The following is a 12577-nucleotide window of genomic DNA, read 5'->3' as shown; positions in this document are numbered from 1 at the left end:
TGTTTTGTAGTTAATTATCACTACTAAAAAGAATCTGTTTTGACTGAAGTAAGAATAATTCTCGATATAGCTGATGAATAGCCCCAGTATAATTTAAAGTATAGTGCTATTGACGTGATAGTAGACTGTCAATCTACTTTCACATAAAAAAACTCTGTTTCCCATTTTCGATGTTTACTGTTTATGATACTGCATATGTCGTGATTAGACAGTCTATTCTCAAATTTCTTACAGAAAACCAATGGTGAGAACTTTACACTGAGCTCTTTCTACTGCGTACTTTGAACATAAAAGTTTCAAAATTCAAACTGGAAGCTTTTATGGAAAATTACTTATTCATAACTTTTCCATAAGTTTTGGACGCTTGTATGATACTCGGATAGTTTTTCAATTTAACATTTTGATTTAATTACAGTCTTACTTTAGTGCAAGTTGTTACGCTTACTATCTATAACAATTTTTTGAGAGGAAACCAGTCGATCTGCATCTCAATAAAATATAATGGTTTCACAGAACCACTTACGCATTTATGCATAAGTGATTCAGCAGAGACCTGAGCTTCTGAGAATCCAAAACTATGTATTAACAATCACTTCAAGATTAATCCTTACTCACTGCCTAGTTTTATTGAAGCTACTATTTGAATAGTATTTTTTATCCTTGTCATTTGTTGCCTTATTGTGTTCACCACAAAACAAGATTAGTGACGTGTACTGGGATGTGTAATACGGAACATTTAATAAAATTCACGAAACATCTAATTAATTATAAATGCGTTTCTAAATTCATCCGCAGACGGATCGAATACACGACATCATAGCCCTTACTGAATCACCAGCATTTGCATTTGAAATACATCCATCGAATTCCTTAGAGTCCTCTCGTAAATTACATTACCAGAAAATGCAAACTATGCAGAACGATTCGCACGAGTTTGATGCAGAATTGTGTATTGATTCGTCTTGAAGGGAAACGCGCTATTGCCGTGCGACATACGCCTGTTACGCTGCAACCGGAACGTCGAGCAGCGTGAAGTGTTGCCTACCTTGCAGTGCCACTGGTAGCTACCATGTAAACCCGCACCGCGCAGCCTGAACGTGATGACTATTCTTTCAACAGCAAACTGCTACGCCTTTTGCACCAGAAGCAGAAGTGATATAATACGGATTGTACAAACCCTTGCTATATGACTGGAAGTAAATGGCATCCTATTACACACAAAAGTCACAAAGTTGCTGTATATTAATATGAAGTCTGAAGCGTTCACGGACATTAGTCCAGATGTGTCTGATACGGTTATGTCCGACATCTGGTGCTTCATAGTAATTGGTGAAACACTTCTACATTTCACAGCTTTATAGTCTGCTATTAGTTGCTTCAACGTATGCCGATTATTCAGCTATACCGAGTCGTCAACCCTCGATGCCCACGTTCTTCCGTCAGGTGTGGCTCTAAAGAACCTCGTGTTCTGCTGACAGTTTCACATCATTAGAAGTTAGCCGTTCACTTGTGACTAATCAGCAACGCATATCAACATCAAAGAAATCACACTACGTTGTTCATACTCTTTTGCAGTCCGTAAAGACTGTCAGTCACAACGTTTTCTCTGAATCTCCAGCATCTGTTGTCAATCACATTGTGCGTCTTCCGTGTGACCAAGATGTTCTTATTTCCAATATACATAACGCTCTGGATGAACGGTATAAAACTAGCCTGAAACAGTTCTGGACTGTTAATCGGGGTTGTAAGCTCTGTTCCTGCATTAGCAGAAAATGGTTAATAGTGCCCACCTTCTCGTAAAAACACAGTTCGATATTTGTTTATATACAAACGTTGCACTTCAGATCTTTCATCATCAACTACATTTATTCACAAACGTTGCGCCTCAGTTCTTTCACCGTCAATAGCATTTATTCCTTCTGAAAAAACGAAATACGTAAATATGAAATTTTCACATGCATAGTCACTACTTTTATAGCTATCATATTTCCGTCAAATCTCCGTTATCCTAGATCACATTATTTGTTTCGTTTAACTGCCTGTCCAACTAACATTCCATGTATCGCGACTCAGAATAGGTAAATCACAGTGGTAACGAGTATAGTACCTTAGTCTAGATTTTTCGTGCTACGATTGTGTCCCGATTTCCTATACAAATGTAGTCTGAGAATCCCTGTAGTGCAGATGGTACACTGAAAATAATACATGTTTGTGGATGAAAAAGTCACGCAATAACAAGAAATAAAAAAATGTTAGCTATGATTGAGTATAGTGGACAGAAGTGTAACGTAAGTAGCAGCGACAAGTTTAATGCCCACAGATTGACGGAAAGCTGGTACGGTTTTACAAAAACTGTTAAAGGATTACGCAATTTTGGAGGAAATCATTTCATTGTCCCACAAAATATCTGCCATCGAAACGTTCACACTTTTATATGCGTTCGAAGCAATTCCGGAAAAATTTCTTTCCCACTCTCATGTGAGTACATAAAAAAAATGGGTTTGGTAAGGTTCAGTAATATCTTTCATGTGATGACAATTGCAATTCGCACATTTTTTGCTTGACTTACGGAAAAAAGAAGTCAATAGGCGATAAATCAATGAATATTGTCCATCTGACATTTATTCGATGCTGTCTCCTTCACATAATCAATAGTTTAATATTTTGTGCAATATCGGGTGTCGTCATGATTGCCGGCCGGGGTGGCCGAGCAGTTCTAGGCGCTACAGTCTGGAACCGCGTGACCGCTACGGTCGCAGGATCGAATCCTGCCTCGAGCATGGATGTGTGTGATGTCCTTAGATTAGTTAGGTTTAAGTAGTTCTAAGCTCTAGGGGACTGATGACCTCAGAAGTTAAGTCCCATAGTGCTCAGAGCCATTTTATGTCGTCATGATCTAGAATACTGCCATGTTTTTATCTATGACTTGAAGCAAACAAATTGCTGTATACCATCCAGCATCATCTGGTCATCAATAATTGAAAATAATAATCGAGACATATCCAGGGTAATTGGGGGGGGGGGGGAAGTAATGATTTCTGTGGAAGTACTCCACGAACTGTTCACTTTTGTTAGTTTTGATTCATCTTGACACACCTGAACTGCTGCTTAGTTTCAGGGTCGTACGGATATATCCAAGATCCGTCTCCAGTTACCATGTTCGTTACAGAAAACACCCGGGATGGCTGTGCGGAGTCCATCTTGAATAGATCTTTCTCATACTTGTAGGTGATTCTACTTGACGGCAATTCTCATGCTCGCAGTGTCAATGTTTGTTGGGACAACAATAAAGTTTGGTCGACCTTAGCGAAATTCATTGCTGACCGAAGCCGACCACGACGAGATTCTGCAAAGCATTTGGAACCAATCTTTTCTTAAGGAAACTGATTACAGCGTCGAAGCAGCTTAACTGAGTTAGACCTTTACCAAAATCTTAAAAATCGTCCAACGAAAACATTCAAATGAAAATTTTCATTGTTTCACAACACTGTTTCTTTCTGTAAACAAACTACTCGTTCAATTTCGGAAATTACATTGTTTCAGCACTACTAAATTTTAAAACATTAGTAATGCAACATCTCATCACTGCCATTGGACTTAAAAGGCGATCGTCATAGCACATTCACAAATTTGACGCACCTATTTTTTCAGAAGGAATAAGCATATATTAACTGTGCCACAATTGCAGTGAAGCACGTTTCAGTAGAAACTAACATAAAACTGTATAATCTCAGAAAGGTTGAATTTTTAATCATTATTAAAAGTGCACGTGAAAATTAAGGGAAAATTTGTACGTATCTTTGTAGTTCTCGATACATAATTGTAGTCTGCATTGGACAAAGGGAAATTTACTCTCGTAAACATCTGTTTTATAGAATGAAATTTCATTTTGCAGCAGAGTGTGCACTGATATGAAACTTCCTGGCAGATTAAAACTGTGTGTCGGACCGAGACTCGAACTCGGGACCTTTGCCTCGTTTGGAAGGTAGGAGACGAGGTACTGGCGGAATTAGAGCTGCGGGGAGAGGTCCTGAGTCGAGCTTGGGTAGCTCAGTCGGTTGAGCACTTGTCCGCGTAAGGCGAAGGTCCCACGTTCGAATCTCGATCCGGCATACAGTTTTAATCTTCCAGGAAGTTTCATATCTGTTTTATAGTTCTCCGCAGTTTCATCCAATAAAGAACACATAATTATACTTCCAAGCAAGAGAGGAACGTGGGCCAACTATATTTCGGTACCATGAGGCTATATTAATCGATCACTGAAGACTCAGTTTTTGAATTATTTCGTTGCTTAACCATTTCGTCATGTGCTGTTATCGTTGAAATATGCGGCGTCGATGGGTTCTCATCGGTAAACACATGGAAAAATTAATGTACGACGTTCTGTTTGCCTCCCTTTGGACCTCATTCTGATACATTAGATGACATACGCTAGCGAGATGTTAAGTAGTATTATTCAGCCAGTTCGCCCTGTGAGGCATGACGTGCAGGCCTCAGCTAAACCAAGGTGGTGGTGGCTGAACCCAGATCAACACAGGGCCTTACGTCATCATGACGGCAACATGAAGGTAGACGCAGTGTTGTCGTCGATGATTGGAAAGGACGTAATTATACTGTGGAGTAAAAGCATAATAAGGTGCCTACGTTCTGAGTTCACTCTCCCTTGCTCAGTATCCTACGTACGGGTGTACAGTAAGTGCACAGGATAGCGCTTCCTAGTCGAACGTTTGGCTGTCATTTGTGATTCAGCATTCACTGGCGCCGCCAATGAGTCACGGAGAATCCAGCGACGGCTGTGATGACAGGACATGCAGATGTAGACTCGTCACAATACGAAAATTTACACATGCCTCTTCAGCTACTTTGTACGGAAACATAAGTCTTCACACAAAACTCCATAGGGAATAATATAAACTCAGATAAATGTAACTACGAAGAAGCGTTTGAGATATTTAACGACTGCAATTTTTGTTTCATTGGCAGTAAACGAACGTAAAATGAATATTAGCTCACAAGTTAACTTGACTAAGTTCTTTCGTGCCGTAGAAAAAAGGAACAATAAGAAAAATCGATACTGAAGGTTCTCAACATATTGTAGTATCCGATATGTAATTTAAAATAAAAGATGTTTCTAGGAATGCCAGACACTTGAGTTGCGTAGATCCTGCATCACGTCTCGACAGAAATCAAATCAATCTTTTTCCGGTAACTTTGAGAGCGAGCACTTCTGAGCTGAACTCAGTGACGCGTTACGTCTACCACACATGATCATTGATTGTCAAGACGTCCCTATTTTAAGACGTATGATTTTATGAGTTACGCGAGATTCTTTTTTACAACATTTTACGACGTTTCTTATACTTAGTTTTTAGACAAAATGCTTAATATTTGAACCGTGTCATTTCCAACGTTCTGTGACTTGTCTACGGACATGAGTATATAACTTACTTTAAGGCCTGTCGTCATCTTTTCCTAGAACAGTGACGTTGTTACATTACCAATAGTTGTGTCGGTCATGGATGTTATAGACCTACATCAATAGCAGAGGAATTTCTATGTTGTTCGAGTAAAGCAGTCTAGTGTACAGCTCGCAGATATCTGGATAATCTCTTCTGAATCATTCTTAGTTATTAGGTCGTTATGGTTTGCTGATTTTTTAATAGTTGTTTTAGTATTTTTTGCAGTGTCTTATTTTGTTCATAAATATGTAGATGCAGCATGTCCATTGCAGGCATATAGCATTACTTGTTTTTTCATCTATAAGTCACAGTTCTTTTTGAAAGGATGATCTTTTTGCGAAGGGAGTTGAGAAAATAAGTAACGCATGTCCTCCCACGCAAAGATCACTGCGAAATAAGAGTGGCGCATTGTCACAAGGGAGTACATGCTCTGTGTTTCCCGCAGGCAAAGTTCTGCTGCGGTACGGATAACAGGTGCATCACAGTGTGGCAGTGAAATGACGCGGCTACTGGAAACGAAATATAAAATTGAGAAACGAAATATAAAATTGAGGCACGCGAGACACTACGTTTCTTGTGGGCAAAATGTCTAAATTTCACACAGATTCACTATGAAACACCGGCAGTATATGGACCAAATGCGGTGCCTCGTCCAATCGTAGTGAAATCGTACCAACCATTTGAAAGAGGCCGCACAGATGTGGGTGCCGCTAATCCACCATACAGTCCAGATCACCCTGCATGCGATTTCCAGCGTTTCGGCAATCTGAAAGAACATCTACGGCGAGAGTTTTCAACTATGAGGACAGCGGTTCTCCAACGGCTCCGTGACCAAAGAGAAGATTTCTATCGTCGAGGAACTGAAAGATTGGTAGAGGGTTCCGACCGTTGTTTACGAAGACTTGGTGACTGTGTTGTGGAACAGTGTTATGTGTCTGTGCCACTTAGAAGTGTAGTGCAGCATTCAATAAAAGTTACTTGATCTGTCATAATAATATGTCTATTACTTTTTGACGTTTCCTCATTTAAGGGATATTAGTCATATAATCCACAGTACATACTATAGCATCACATAGGAGGGCGACCCAGTATTCAGTCGTTCTGCGCATTCCTCTCCGTTAATCACTGGCAGGCAATAGCATTCATTCTCTTTCCGAGCGGCTAGCAGCGAATTACTGCTACACTATGATAATCTCTCCTGCAGGCTGCACTGTTGCTGCACTTCGCAACAACGCAATTTAATTCACAGAGTGACCGAATTAATCATTCAAATGTCAATGTTATTTTCTTGTAGCAGTGTTGTGTCTACAAATGTGTTAGTGTGATTTCCAAATATATTCTATATATATATGTCAGGCGAAGCCAATAAACGTGAAGCGCTTCACAGGCAGACGAGGAGGATTATTTACCGCCTTTATAAATTCTTCAAATGTTAATGTGAAAGCAAGGCCTCCTATTGCTGACATTTTGAAGACACAAGAACGGACTGTGTCGGCAAGGGAACTGTACAGCGAATTGTAAACTTAAGTGTCATAGCTATAGAAACGTCAGGGAAGGTTGATTTCGTGTCGTAAGAACGTGTAACACAAGTCGATATTTTTGACAAGGATGTTTTAAGGCACTCCGTGTTTGAAATGTGCATAAATGGTGACTATCCGACGTCACGAAAACCTGTTATAATTATGCATGAGCATATTGACTTCAAAGGTAGCACTTCGTCAACGTAAATAATTTTGAAAGACTTTGGCTTCAAACGGATTAAAAGTAACGATGAAAGAAAGTTTTTAATGGAAAGACGTGACATAACTGCAACACGAGCCACGTTCTTGAGAAAGATGCGCGAAATAAGAGAAGGTAGATCAACAGTGTATTATCCTTATCAAACTTGTGTAAATGAGAATCGTTCCAGGAAAAACCGCTGAAAAATCAGTGATGATATTGGCGGGTTTAAAGTTACCATAGGGAAAGGTTATCGGATAATTGTCTCGTTTTATTTCTGAGAGAAAATTTGCATTTTACTTGCAAGAGAAACAGCAGTGGCTACCATTCGGGAATGATCGCTGTCTCTTTCAAGAAGTACTTAATAATGATAACAAAACTAGCGGCTGTGTTTGAATCCACGTCGTTTATTCTTTTTAACATATTTAACACATTCACACATTTAACACAATCGACACCAAATGGTGTCAGTTTCACTCCCCAAGCAAAACCTGCCATCCACAACAGTTTTCATGTACAGAGAACAGAATCGTACACTGGCCTTGTTATTGCCACAGAAGGTATGGAATCCAGTTAATTTTGGCTCACTGCATACGATTCTGTTGACTGCACATGAAAACTGTTGTGGATGGTAGGCTACGCTTGGGGCCTGAAACTGACCCATTTGGTGTCGAAACTGGTAGCATGTGCGTTAAAAAGAATAAAAGATGTGGGTTGAAATGAAGCCGCTGGTTTTGTTATCATTGTTCAAGTACTTCGAGTCCGGCTGCAGTCCCACATTCCTTGATGGATTACCGGAGACTTTCAACAGGTAGTTCACTTTGTTCCAAAGTCCGTCATTGTAATGGACAAAGCCGGTAAGCATTCAGCTGTTACAGGAGAAATCAAGTCGAGACACCAGGACAGTGGATAATGTGCTCTGAATGCCTCACAGTGTAAACCAGACCCGCTCCGTTCGTTAATTTATACAAGTCATGCAACAAGACGTACGAACTTCACTTACTTGCACGTGAATGTGGTAACAGAGTTTTGCGCTTTTCCACTTACCACTGTCAGTATAATTAGATTGAATTAATCTGGGCACAGGTTGAAGGCTATATGGCAGAAAAGAACAAAACATTAAAGACAAAAGACACTGAATCTGTTGCGCATGAAGGAATAGAGGCAATTCCCTTGAGTGTGGGCAGACAGTGAGGGGCATGTGGAAAAGTTGTAGTAAGAAGACTTTGGTAGGGAGGTGAAGATGGATACAAGCCTTAAATCTATCACAGTAAATGTACACTGAGATGGCTCGGACACAGACATAGGTAGCAGTGACGATGGAACTACGATGTAAACTTTGGGACAACGTAAGATAATAATAGTTCTTGGTTTTAAGGACTCCTGGTTTAAAAACATTTTTTTGTTTGTCAACATATCTGTTGTATAAATAGTATAATAGTATATGGGAACTTCCTATCTATTATTGACTGGGAATTTGTACTCTAAGAAATACGCAGGCATTCATTTGTTATGAGAGGTAGCTAGGTAGCTATGACATATAATCTTTCCCAGGGAGTACTAAGTTCTAATAACGCGCGAGAATGCCGCCGGATAAATTTATTAAAAACTCCGATATTTCGATATGTAAACCCAGTCATTTTCAAGGGGCGAACTGGAAAATGTCTTAAAATGACAAGGAGGTTTAACTGTCTCGATGTCGGTGGTTTTCAATGTTATAGGGGAGCATTCCCTAGTGTTATTCGAAAATGGTTTTTTATTTGCGTGTTCCATGGATCATATATGTGGTCTCTCACTGTAATGTCGACCGAGTTAGTTTGTACTCCTAATGCTCTTCGATAGCGAAAAATATGATAACATACTGACCATTTACATAATAGTCTTTTGCCCTAGTCTCTGCTACCAGTAATTTATATGCAGTGATTTACATCTAAACACATACATCCTACAAAATTACAATTTTTTAAATCTGTGGTCCAGATGGAGTTTTCAATAAAATAAAATGATTCCAGTTTATGCCTCAAATTCTTTTTTTATTATATTTTTGCTTACAGTACAGTCCAAATCGCACTAAGATGACAAATATTGTATACAGTTTCAGTGACTCTGTCGTTAGACAAGAAAAGATTTTTGAGAAAAATTGTACTCGACATCTTCATAAAGCTTCGTCAGCTGTTCTCGCCTTCCGATCTGTCGTAGAAGCTGTGGAGCAGCGGATGCAACGTTTTTAGTACGTCTCTCATGGAGACGGTTGAACATAATCTATTTTAAAATTTATTATTCTCCTCATAGATTTGAAGGTATAATACGATGTACCGCAAGCAAATGAAGCTGATTGTTGTCCTCAGCAACACGCTGTGGAAACGCGGACATTGACTGTTCTCTCTACATTTAACGCTTAAGTAAAGCTCATCCGCTCCACGCTTCCCTATCGCTTCCTGCTTGACACGGACTATAATGCTCTAGTTCTCCAAGCAAACCTGATGCTTTTATTTTCATTTCCTAATACTAATTTCACGAGTTCATTCACTTTGAAGTATTACTCTTGAAGTATTAGTCTGATGTAAAAGCCTTCAGAATTCTACCAGTGATTTTGGAATCGGATAGTGTCAGCTTCTTTCTTTCAGTTTTAAATCTTAACTTGCATTTATGCGTACAAACAGGGATAGCTGCCATGACGAAGCCAAATGGAAAAACTGTCAAAGTCGTTTTCCATATTCTTGCAGTTATCCAGAGATATGGAACAGAATCGTAGTGAAAAATCGGAAATAGCTGCTGGTCATTAATCTTTTCTGAGAAATTTGAAAAGGAGTCGTTCGTTCACTGGAATTCTGTTCAACTCTCGCACCCGAGACGCTATCGTTCTTAATAAAAATCACTGGCGTCTGTTTCTGCCCATGTGTGATGATCTGCTCAGTGTGTAGCGTGTCAGAGATATTACTAGTTCTCACGCGTGGCTTTTGGGGCCCAAAAATACGGACATTTGAATATCAACAACTTTTCAAATTTCACGTTTGACTCTTTGACTTCGCCATGACATTTATGCACGCTGCTTTCAAATCGTGAGCAATTCCATATTACTGCTAGTAGTCACCACCGTATGTCGGAGATTGTAACAGCAGACAGACGGTTCCCGGCAGCAAGTAACGCGCCAGTTCAGTGCCGGACAACAATCTCATAACGTTCCTTTGTTTGAGTAATTAAAGCATATACGAAACTTGAGCATTATGAAATTTCTAGAGGCAATGAAATGTCGTCAAAATAGTGGCATGTTTGCAGGAAAATCCACTCCTGTGAAGCAGGGTTCGCTTTATTACCACATGATTACTTACAAACGGTAAACACAGGTTGACAGATTTCGTCTTCCTAGGTTTCTAAAATGCTTTCGACGCACACCACACTGTTGACTGAAAATCAAGATTCCATCATTCGGAAATTCATCTCACACACGTTGTTAGCTGGACGAATATTTACTGTAGAATCCTGTTGGCTGTACTGTATGGCGAATGTCCAACAAACTGATTTAATATTGACCGTGCCCAAAGGTGAAATAATACGATTGCTAATATTCTCAACGTACTGTCACTGTCTTAACTCAGTATATTTTCGGTATCAACTGCTTCTAAGACGCTAACCTAGAAGCAGGTGACACTCCCTTTTAGCCCTGATGACGGCAGCGATGAGTCGATGCAGCTACGAAAGCGTTGGATATCATCTTGATCCGTGACTGCTCAACCGCTGCATGGATATTATCCTGATCCATGACTTCTCAACCGCTGCAAACACCTCACAATGACTGGCTCGAGCTGGATCAAAGGTGGCGTTCCAGATTTGCTCAATAAGAAGGCAGTAAGGCCACCTTGAGATAAATACAAACACCCTCTTGTGTTTCTCACGCCTTTCCGACACAATTCGAGAGTTATAACTCCGTTCATTACCTTGCTGAGAATACGGGTCGCTGTAGAGTACTGTCAGCAATGAAACGGGTACACGTTACCGAAAAACAGTTTCCTGTAGCATTTGGCGGAGGGAGACGATGGAAGACGTATCAGAAGCCTCATTTCATACCATTTAAACATCCCTTGCACGAAAGTACCCCATCATGAGTGGCAATCCGTTAGCAAGAGTAATGACTCTACTTAGCCGGTTTCTGACACTGACGTACCCTGCCAGCGTCATGTACTAGTGTGTATGGGCTGTTCGTCAGTCGCTGCGATCTTTCTCGTTGCTTCAAGTGTCCAATGGAAGGCATTCTTAGGCAAATGCTGGTCCTCTTCGCCTTGTGACGGACTGTAATCAAAGATACATACGCGTAACGATGTATTTTGTTCAATACAACGCCGAAGGGGTTCCGTATAGCTCTTTAATTCCGCACATTGGTTATTTTACTTTTTATGTATAATGGACTGTCTTCCAATCGCTACTACTCGCAGGAGACAGTTCGTTGCTTTCGTGATATTAGTTTGGAATGAAGCTATTGTCGCAGTGTATTCAATGTAAAATGCAGTAGTAATTATTGTGGGTTTGGCGCCTTGTTCGCTTTGAATGTTTTTTCACTGAAAATTACTCCGGATAATTGCAATTGCTTTTCAATACTGTAAGTGTGTGACGGCACATAAAATTGGAGGCAATTGTACAAAATAATTGTCTTTCATTTGTTTCTCTTTCATTTTGAAGTATCTGATGGCATGGAGAACTGTTTGTATAAATGCCTTTATTTTGTTTTTACTATTTTTTTGATATACTTTCGTAAAGGTCTAAGTAATATGAGTCAGTAGAATGTGCAGTGTGAAATAAAATACTTATGTAAACACTTCCCTTAACGTTTGAAAGAAACTGCTCTGGACAGACCCAAAGACATTATAAATTTTGTTATTGTAAGAGTCGAACAGTTGCAATCTAATGCTGGCAGTGAATTAGTATGTTTTTCTTTAAGTTGGCTGTTTGTTTTGTTGTGTCCAGACGAAAACACGTGACTGAGGTGACGGAGAAAGATAGAAAGATATTTGTTGCCATGTATTACTAACCGTAGAATCGTCTCCGTCTCTCTCTCTCTTTCTCTTTCTCTCTCTCTCTCTCTCTCTCTCTCTCTCTCTCTCTCTCTCTCTCACACACACACACACACACACAGAGAGAGAGAGAGAGAGAGAGAGAGAGAGACCAGGCTGCCACTAAAGTGATGACACACACTTCAACAATCGTCTGGCAAATCGACCAATAAACTTTGTAAATTGGAGATCCCAATGATTTTTCTTCATCTTTTTAAAGTGTGATCATTAAAAGTGATATCAGCAAAGCTATCTTTCTTAATCATTATTAAAGCCATCACAAAGAAACGATATTAGTTATTCCATTGAAACAGAAAGAAAAATGCTCCAGTAATGCTCTTCGGCACTAAG

This window comes from Schistocerca piceifrons, chromosome 1, assembly GCF_021461385.2.
Source record: "Schistocerca piceifrons isolate TAMUIC-IGC-003096 chromosome 1, iqSchPice1.1, whole genome shotgun sequence".
In the NCBI taxonomy this organism is placed as follows: Eukaryota; Metazoa; Arthropoda; class Insecta; order Orthoptera; family Acrididae; genus Schistocerca; species Schistocerca piceifrons.
Note: the sequence above shows the minus strand (reverse complement) of the source record.